At 40.1% G+C, this 9924-nt stretch overlaps 1 pseudogene; it reads left to right on the forward strand.

The window, feature by feature from the left end:
* LOC118741985 overlaps positions 1-9924 on the forward strand; it is a 48447-nt pseudogene that overhangs the window by 36636 nt on the left and 1887 nt on the right.

The raw sequence follows: 9924 nt of genomic DNA on the forward strand, positions 1-9924 counted from the left end.
ACTACATAACGTAGACCTAAAATTTCTACAGCGAAAGTAGAACTTTGAAATCGATTTTAAGCGGTCGTTATTCATATACCCACATACATACATACATATATTACTTTTCATATCAATTCAAGTGTATTACATGCGCCCCACGCTTTTCATTTTCAATTTCATAGATTGTTTATAATGACTTTTGCTAAAATTTCAAAATCAAAAGTTATCAAAACAAATTCTATGGGACTGAGAAATATTATTTTCTACTTTTTAGTCCATTTATAAAAGCGTTGTATATTAAAAAGTTTTTTTTTATATTATTTATTTTCTACTTTTTAGTCCTGTCTGAATAAAATTTTGCAATAGATATTAAAATAATTCAACGATATTAATAGAAAGGTGCACACACATGCATTTACATATCGCTAGCTTAGAGTGAAAAGTTGCTAAGTCCTCTTTTTATGAAAACCCATATTTTGATATAGGAGGCTAAAGAAATTGAATACGCATCCTTTCGAAAATTATAAAGGTACTTGGTTTATTTTTTCCTCTTCATAAGCAATAAAAGGAAAATTTGCTAAGTCCAAAAGAAGCACCACAAATCCGATAAGGCCAAAATAATACGACATCTTTTAATAAATATCGAATCCTTCTGATTCTTATGGAATTTTGCTTTGCTTTAAACGCGCAAAATGTTTGATTCAAAGTGTTGCGAAATAGTTAAAGAAAATGGCTATAGGAAGATTTTTTCCTCTCCTGTAAAATTCTTAAAATGGGACTTAGCAAATTTTCTTTCTAAGCTAGCGATATGTATGTACATACAAACGAGCACCAATTAATTTTATTTAAAGAAATGGCGTGTCGTCTATTTCCGCTGTAGCAAACGTAGTACATAGGGCGACATCTAGATGTCATCTACCTCGCCCTATTCACTACAGATGTCGCCCTATGCACTATGCTTTTTTAGTGGAACTTTTCAAAGCAAAGCTTTTATGGTGTCGGACACACAACATTGAAAGTTTCTGGATCCACAACATTGAAAGTTTCTGGACACACAACATTGCAAGTTGATAAAAGCGTTGTAATAAAAAACTAGTACTGAACAAAAAGGCTTGTGTGCGAACATTAGATATGTAGCTTAGTTCCTAGAATTACCCAATCACACATGTCGTAGTTAATATATGTATGTATGTATGTATATAGAAAGACCTGATTAAATATTTATGTGCCCCTTAAAGTATTTTTGGCATATTTCGGCACACTACAGTACGTAATTACTTGTAGATACATATGTATATGTAAGTCCGGTGTTCTACATTTTCATCTGCTTTTGGCTAGAAACTTAAAAGTAATTTAAAACTTGTAAAGCCATGTCTATTGGGGTTACCATGATGCAATCGTAGATTTTTCACCTACATACACTTGGCTTATAATGACGTACTTACATACATATGTATGTATGTATATAACAATTCAGTTAAGTTCGCACGTTTTTTGAATATTTCTTCATACACTGAGTGATATTTTTTGCGAAAAAATTAAAATAGTAGGTTTCGTTATTAATACTAACCTACTTTGGTGGTTGACTTATGTACATATGTGTATATATGTTTGTACATATGCATAAGTGGACATAATCCTATCAATTATTCATGGATCTGCTCCAATAGTATTCAAAATTTTGGAGCATGAGAAAGTTTTGGTTCATATTATTCTTAGTTGGGCATGCCACCTTTTATTGGTTGGTTTTGAACTTAAAAAAACTTTGCAATTTTTTTTGCTTTGATTATTTTTACCGGTTATTCCCACCAGAAGTGTGTTGACGGCTTTGCTTCAGAAATGAGCCTGTCTTCGTTTCTGGCATGATAGATTTGCATATCAGAAACGGGATTCCTCGTAATCGCCTGTCAGGAGCTCAGCATGCATAATTAAGTGTAAATCGATTGAGATCGCCCTGCACACGATTGTGAGGTCGATTGCGGAAGGCTTCATGCATAGAGATTTCAGTGTAGGTGGATATCTCGACCTTGAAAGGACTTTCAACCATGTTCTTCTGGGGGAAATTGTCACATTCCTTAGTAAGCTTGGAGTCTAAGAAGACCTTACCCAGTAGGTAATTTCAGTAGTTAGAAGCCCTTCCGAAAGGCCTTCCTGAGAGTCAAGAAGCTTTCTACTCTATTTTCCGTTCTCCTTTCTTTTTTGTATGGACTGGCACAAATTGAAGGGCTTCTTCTTTCGCTAGCCATGGAAGGCCTTCCAGGAGGGTTTTTATAGGACGTACTTCGGAAGGCCTTTTGGAGGAGTTCTTTTAAAGTTGCTTCTTCAATTTATAAAAACCGTACATCTTTGAAGTATTTGCTTAATCATATTAGTGAACCCGCATGGCGTTAAAACGCCCAAAATTGAATTTCAAAAACTTCAAAAATATTCCAAATGTTAGTCAGAGTTATATGAGATCCGAGTGCCATATTTCATCAAATTTTTCAAACCCGCTGCGATTGATACCCATATTTTAATAATTCATTTAACTTATTAAATAATTTGAATTTAACTTTTTCAACAGGTGGCACACCTCTTCTACCACCTCAATAATATTCTTAGCGTTCAAACTAAAGATTTCTTAACACTCCTTCGTCTGACATTCATACTTTGATATATCATATAACTTGTGTATAATTAAAGTAAATTCGACATTTCAAACAGGTGGCAACCCTCCTTCAAATATTTTCAAACTACTATTTTCTCAAACCCATATGGTGATACATATTTCTCTTACCTAATATGATTTTTTAAACAGGTTGCAACACTCCTGTAGTTCAGCTAAGAAACAAAGCTTTTCAAAACCATTTCGATTGATTCCCATTTCGTAATAATTGATTTATTTGTTTAAATAATTTGAATCTAATTTCTTAAAATTTATAATGCTAAGTAATATAAATTTATGCATTCGCGTAAATTGTAAATGGATAAGCCCTTCTAGAAGGCATGCAAGGAAGCACTTTATTCAGCCCTTCTTGGGTAGGCCTCTTAAAATGGCTTTACTTAAGAAGGCCTACCTAAATTGTCTTCTGGGTAGTTGGCTTATATACCTCCTGATCTGTAAGGTAAGCAGGGGCGCGCAACAAGGTGGTCTTCTCTCCCCCTTCAATGGATTGTGATCGTAAACGACCTGCTAGAGGAGCTTGTGAGTAGGTTTATTGCCTATGCAAATGATGTTGCATTCTTAATGAGGGATAACTAAATCCAAGGGTTTTACACCGGGTCACCAAATAGTCTGAGTACTGTGGACTTGTTTTAAATCCTAGTTTTGTTTGTTTGTTTTACTACAAGTTAAAAGGAAATCTGTCATTGAAGCTCTTTAGCGAGGAGAGAGTGAAGAAGGCTCCAGTGAGTCTGTACAGCTGCAGGAGACAATATGTGAGACATGGGGGTCGCCTATCTTCTGTTCTTTGAAACCATACCTATACCCATAATGTTTTATAGAGTCGTAGCCTGGTGGAATGCACCAGGGAAAACAAGTGAAGTCGGAAAGCTGGAGCGTGCTGTTCAGCTTCCACCCTGGCTCTTAACGTCATATTTAAAATTATGTCTGTAGCTATCGTAGGTAAGGTGACTGCAGTGAGGGCTACACCGGGCACTGGTTGCCTAACTGACTCGGGTTCTAGACACTTTAATATTCTCGAGGGCTTCAATTTAATACCTGACAATATGAATCATTGAATGACTAGCCTGGCTCCTATTTGCTCCTTCTCCACGCACATCCTCGAGCCAGTCTAAATAAGAAAAGAGAGAGTGGCAGTTCCTTTGACTACGAGTGGAGTTCTCTTGAATACTCGTAGATGGGTCTCGTGTACCAGAGGGGGTTTAGAGATATCCTTAGCCTCACAAAGCTACAGCTCGCAATTGAAGTGGAATCATCTCAACACTTCCTCGTAAACCGTCCATCTTTACTTTGCTAAACTGCGGTTTTGAAATGGTTTACACAGGTGAATTGGCATGCAAATTTTATTGCGACGTGCCGAGCTCATGTGAGGCTGTTCTCAGAGCAGCTTGCTTTCTTTCAATAGTGCTAGAAATCTACTGTAAAACTTCAAAGAACAGTCGCCATGTGTTGTCCGGGAGGCTTCATCGCAACACCTGGCACTGCTCTTGATGCACTGCTACACTTACCACCACCTTGCACATTTATACGTGGGGTTTACTGAAAGGCCACCTGCAAGCTTAAATGAAATAGAGGTTAGTATGATACTGTGTGGGGCGAGGCGAAAATTGCTGATGGCGGAGATCTAGACAAAGTTTAGTGGGAACGCCACGATTACTTTTGCTGAGGAGATTCTACACTGTTGAGTTCCCTGAGACTGAATGCTGGCTTGATCCAACACTGAGCCTGGCTTACACATTGTCAAATCTTTAATGAAGTCTCCAAAATTTACACTGGGTTAGAACTCAACTCTATCTCGAATAGTATTGAAATAAGCCTCAGGGCGAATATGCATTTACAATCTTAAACGATGAGCAGTACAAAGCCAGCGGCGAAGATTTGGTCGGGTGCATATATGAGGATTTTAAGCAGAATTTGTTCTGATGAATACACACCCGAAGATTGGAGTCTCAATGTACTTTGTACAAACCACAAGAAGTGAGATCCCGCCGTTTGCGCCTATTATCGCGGAATAAGCCTTCTGAATATTGAATACAAGGTCCTATCGAAGACACTGTTTAAAAGAATAACTCGGTAGGCAATTGAAAAGCAGAGCCCCCTCTCGGCGAACAAAAAATACGTTCTACAAATTACTCATCATAGCCGTCCCTTTATATGACGCAGAAACATGGACGATGTCGAACGAAGATGGAAGACTTTGGGAGCTTTCGAAAGAACTATTCTACCTAAGATATAGGGCCCTAGTCGCATGTGCTTCGAGTACCGAAGAAGATGGAATGGCGACTGGCACGAGCATTTTAACGATATAGACATAGTTAAACGCATAAAAATACAACGATTGTGCTCCGGTGAAAAGATCCTTCGGCTGGATGGACAACGAAAGAAAGGGTGGCCAAGAACACAATGGAAGGACCAAGTGCAGAAGAACCTGTCCGCAGGTGGTAAAAACTCATTTTACCAATAACGGTGGGTCTTGTTAGGCATTCGATTTAGTGAACAATGGGACTGCAGGCCACTTATGAACTTTTTGACATACATCAGTGGCCTCCAACGTGGGAGTCCTCTCATCTTCTTTGAGTAGCACCGCATAACAAGCTTTTCAGATGTTGTGGCTTTCGGCGCTAAAGCCTTACGAGCTCTATTCAACTATAAGTTTTATATTACGGCTTTAGCGCTGAGCGCTACAACGCCTGAAAAGCGATAAACGCCTGAAAATCTTGTGCTGGTGTTCTACTTTTTGGAGTTCTGTATGTCCATGTATGCCTTGGATACATCACTCGGAACACATCAAAAGGTACCGGACACTTTTGCAGCTCGCTACTACCATTAACAGCGTTTTACGTGAGTCTAAGCCTATTAGATAAGACGCTCTGTTCAGCTATGATTAGATTTGTGCCTATTGGTACAGTTTTCTGAGATCTAAATCCAAATTCGCTGGCCCCGTACTCCCATCTTCAAGTCTGGATCCATCAATGTGCCAGACATTAGATCCTTCGCCGATTGTTGTGGTTGTCGACTTATAAGCATCGCTTCCAGGATTTTTTTTATCTTGTAGAGCTTTCTAAGGGTTAACTTCGCTACCAATTTGTATGTAATTTTCCCGAAGTCTTCACTTTCAATACAGCTTAGATACGGCAGTTTTAGCGCGCTCGAACAAGCCTCTTTCTAAATGACTATGGCTAGAAGCGGTATGCCTATGATGATTCCAAGTGCCTCTTTTGGTGAGTGGGACGATGATGGACTTTTTTGGGTTCATTGACAAGGTCGCCCATTTAGACCACCTTTCTAGGGTTCATTCCAGGACTGCCTCTGCAGTCTGGGGTCCTGTCATTTCAGCCTACAAAAAATATGACAAAGTTTTCACCCGCCTTGCTTAAGCGCCTATACAAAAGCTTTGGCTACTAAATTGCTCTTAAAATAAGTAAACTAATTTTATTTTACGTCAGCAATTGAATTACTACAGAGGGAATTTCCATTAATAACACTCTTAACAATTGCAAATTTTTCGCTTGCAACACTGAAGGCGCTCTTAAGGACTAGTAAGCCTTTCCGGTGTAATATTTCTAATTCCTACTAATCCAAAAAAAAAATAAAGCAATTAGATAACTGCGCTAATAATGTTTTCACGATTTCCAAAACAAATCACCGCAGCGCAACAGTCCAACAAACCTAATAGTCCACTTTGCAAATTCCAACCGTAGATTGCCTAACTGACTGACGTTGCACTTGTACCTACTACGACGAATCCAACCAAAAATATGTAGTACAGCACCAAAGTCGCTTGCTGCCATCTGCTTAAACGGTAAGTTAGAGCTTTTTTTTAGCTGCTGCAACTCATCTTCTTACTAATCTACTTAGCCATTGAATAAATCCAGCATTGGATAAAAGCTGGCAGATTTTTTTTTTTTTTGGGCGCTTATTGCGCTATCATTTATGCGAAACTCCACTGCATTTTGTGGCAATCAGGCCAGCAGCTGGCTTTGGAAACGGATGAGGAAAATAAATTTAAAAAAAAGAAGCAGAAAACTACAAAATGTTGGAAGCAACAAAACAATTCGATAATTACACTGACAAGCCAATTGCAGACTATGTAGGTAACTGTGTTGCTGCTGATGTGGCACTACGCCACCGCCTCATCTCCGCTGCGCCCGGTTATTAGATTTTATTTAACGAGTAAGGGTACTTTTACATTGCAAAGTGCAACGATTTGCCGGGCATACCAGCAATATTTTGATATTAACTTCGCATTTCTAAGACAGCTACGAACAGATCGGACAGTTGTTTTCACAAAAAGCTCTGGAACTCAAGCAATGGCAGCTAACTCTATTTCGATTACCATTTCCATTGCGCTTTGCCATTTTGTCACTGCATTCCGCTGCAATTCAACCAGTCTGCGGCTCACGCTAGAGTCAACATTGAGGACATACAACCAGCCAGCTAGCCAGCCAGACACAGAGCGACAGGTTCCACGCTCGTGCTGCGCGCTTTTCCTGAAATTTCCTTTTGCACTAAATGCCTTTGGTTTGGTATTTTAATTCGTCGTTGATTTGTGTTTGTTTTGTTGCTTTATCATTTTTGCTCTATTAACTCTTGCTCAGGTGCATTTCGGTTATTATCTCTGCTCGTTGGCGGTCATTGGTTGTAATCGCATAGTTTTTTGTTTTTTTTTTGTTTTAATTTTAACTTTGCCATGCTGGTGGGTGCCGTCATTATTTTTTACAACCGTGTAAGGAGAATTACATTTTTGCATGAATAACAGTAAAAGAGATATCAGCTACAAATATTGGAATATACATTTGTAGGAAAAGATTGGAGAAGCCGTTAATTGCTGTTGAAGGGAAACATTCGGATGGAGTCTTAAAGCCTCCGCTGGTGCTGAACCGCCTTCCACAGACCGCTTCACAATCAGAGCAACGCGTATGCTTGGTTAGCCATCACCTTCGCTGCATGTGTCCGGGCTGGGGCTACAAACAAACAGTGACCAAGTACTGACAAACCCTCCCTCATCCAGGACGTTATGCAACGACCGTTCCTATAGCACGATTTGTAGACAGGCGGTCTTATTATGACGGCGCCTTCTTGACACAGCGCCACCTCAGGACGCAAGGGTGATATTGCCGCTTTAAGGCGCGCGTAGAATCGTTTGTTTTTTCTGGGCAGGGGTCGTACGACCAGGATGAATGTGATAGGGAGAGTATGCTGGTCGCTAGAGCCCTAAAGGGAAATGCGAACAGTGAAGACTCGGACCTGGATAGCGCAGAGGAGAGAATACTGCTAGCGAATCCCACAAATGGTGAATGATAGGGGTGCTCCAGCTAGCATGCACCTTAGAGTCTGCGCAGGCGGACAGACGAGTATTCAACAACCAAACCTGCGAGGCAGAAGAACGACGAATACAAGCCCTCAACACAAAGAGCTGTTGGGCTGATGATGAAAATATGTCAACTTATAAGACTTTAGAAGAAAGGTGGGCATTGTGGCGACGAGCAAGAGACCAGAGGGAGGGAATTTCAGGCTTCCAACATGAGACCCAGCAAAGTTTCGAGGCAGTATCTGACCGTGGTGAGCCCGATAATAAAGAGGATGCGTGAAGAACCGGGCAGACCTATGCCTTCTTTTGACACAGCAGGATAATTTAGTGGAGTAAAATTCATTTTAAGGCTAAAGTATGAATCGCGTGTGTGGTGAAGGCGGTGAACGTGTTTAGACTGCTGCAATCTCAAAACCCGAATATACCAACACAGCATTGGAGAGAGATTCACGTATCTAAGACCCGGATGGGTAGAACTCTGTCATCTAGCTCAACAAAAAGCCAGAAGATAAGATATGGGCAGTGTGTATCTTCGACTTGGGAAGTGGAACCCAAAATATGACAATTTAAGTACTGTTGAAGCAGGAGAAATCGACAAGGAAAGCTTGGAAAGCTTGAGCGTGGCGGAGAGAGTCGAGTGAACTATTCATCGGAAGAGGACACGCTTGATGTGGCGTTAGTCCAGCAGCCATAGTTCCTGTCGGAAAGAAAGGTATCAGGGCTGAAGGCGCGTAACATCCGCGCACACCTAGCCGCAAAGCTAGGGTAGCAATTCTGGTAATAAAAGTACTGGAGATGTGGTGATTGCTGCCTTAGAACACGATGGATAGAAGGCTCTGAGCCGGGAAACCTGGCATGGTTACACACCGCTGGAGGTAAAGCGCAGCAATTTGAATGAAGCTAATAACGGCAAAGTTCCTACAACGAACGTAGGGCTAAAGTGAAGTAGTACTACTGGTCTAACACTTTGTTCTGAGCCTAGGGTATTGATGGCGGTGTGGAGAGAAGGTTCTTGGCAGATACTTCCTACAAACTAAGCGCTTGTCAAGGAGTTGCTTAACAACGCATGCGCAATGGAAAGGATGACCGAATGCCTGTCAAAAATTCTGTCTGACGCTTACAAGTAAGTTTGCCGCCACAGGTAGCCAACTGAAGAAATAAGTCACCATAGTAGAACTTTGATCTTTATTGTCTTAAAGAACGACTAGCGAAATCTTCTTACTAAAGAAATGTGCAGACCATGCCGCGAGCTTGGAATAGTTCAGATATTGAGAATGGGACAGAATACTGTCAAAGACAGGCAGCAGCTGCCGAGACCAACCTAAGGATAACTTCTTTTTCTGAAGGCTCTTGAGAGGCTGATAAATGTGTACACCAAGCTGATGTCGATGGAATCATGTTTTCTAAAGTACAGCGTGCTTGTCCCATGGGTAACGCTAAAGATTTAATGGAGGAGGGTTAGAAGACATAAATTAGTCCCACAGAAAACCCAAAAAACCAATTCAAAACATTAACGATTTTCTTAAAATTTTAATGTTTTCGAAATGTGCTTCAATTTGATACAAAAGATGGATGTGGATTAATATATAAAATTAAGAAGGTAGATATGAAAAGAATATAAAAATTTGATTTCCGGTTATATCATATTTTCTATCAGCCCCATTTCTGAATAATCCCGAGGATTTCTTTTCTCGCGGATTTTACTTTTCTCGAGAATAAAATCCTATTATTCTAAACTGCCAGGGAGCACAATCTTCCCCGAAAATTTGGGAGCAGGAAATTCGAAGTTTCGAAGAGCTGTTTGACAGTTTTTTGACAGCTCAACTCCAGCTATTTAATTTGCACGCTTTACACATGAACGTTTGTTTCATAATCAGCCCGATTCTGAACAGAAACTCCCCAGGAATTTTTCCTCTTTTCTGTTTCCTCCTATCATGAATAAAACTTCCCTGAGGATTTTTGCTATTTT

Source organism: Rhagoletis pomonella, unplaced genomic scaffold (assembly GCF_013731165.1).
Source record: "Rhagoletis pomonella isolate Grant_MI unplaced genomic scaffold, Rhpom_1.0 Rhpom_scaffold_00006, whole genome shotgun sequence".
Taxonomy (NCBI): Eukaryota; Metazoa; Arthropoda; class Insecta; order Diptera; family Tephritidae; genus Rhagoletis; species Rhagoletis pomonella.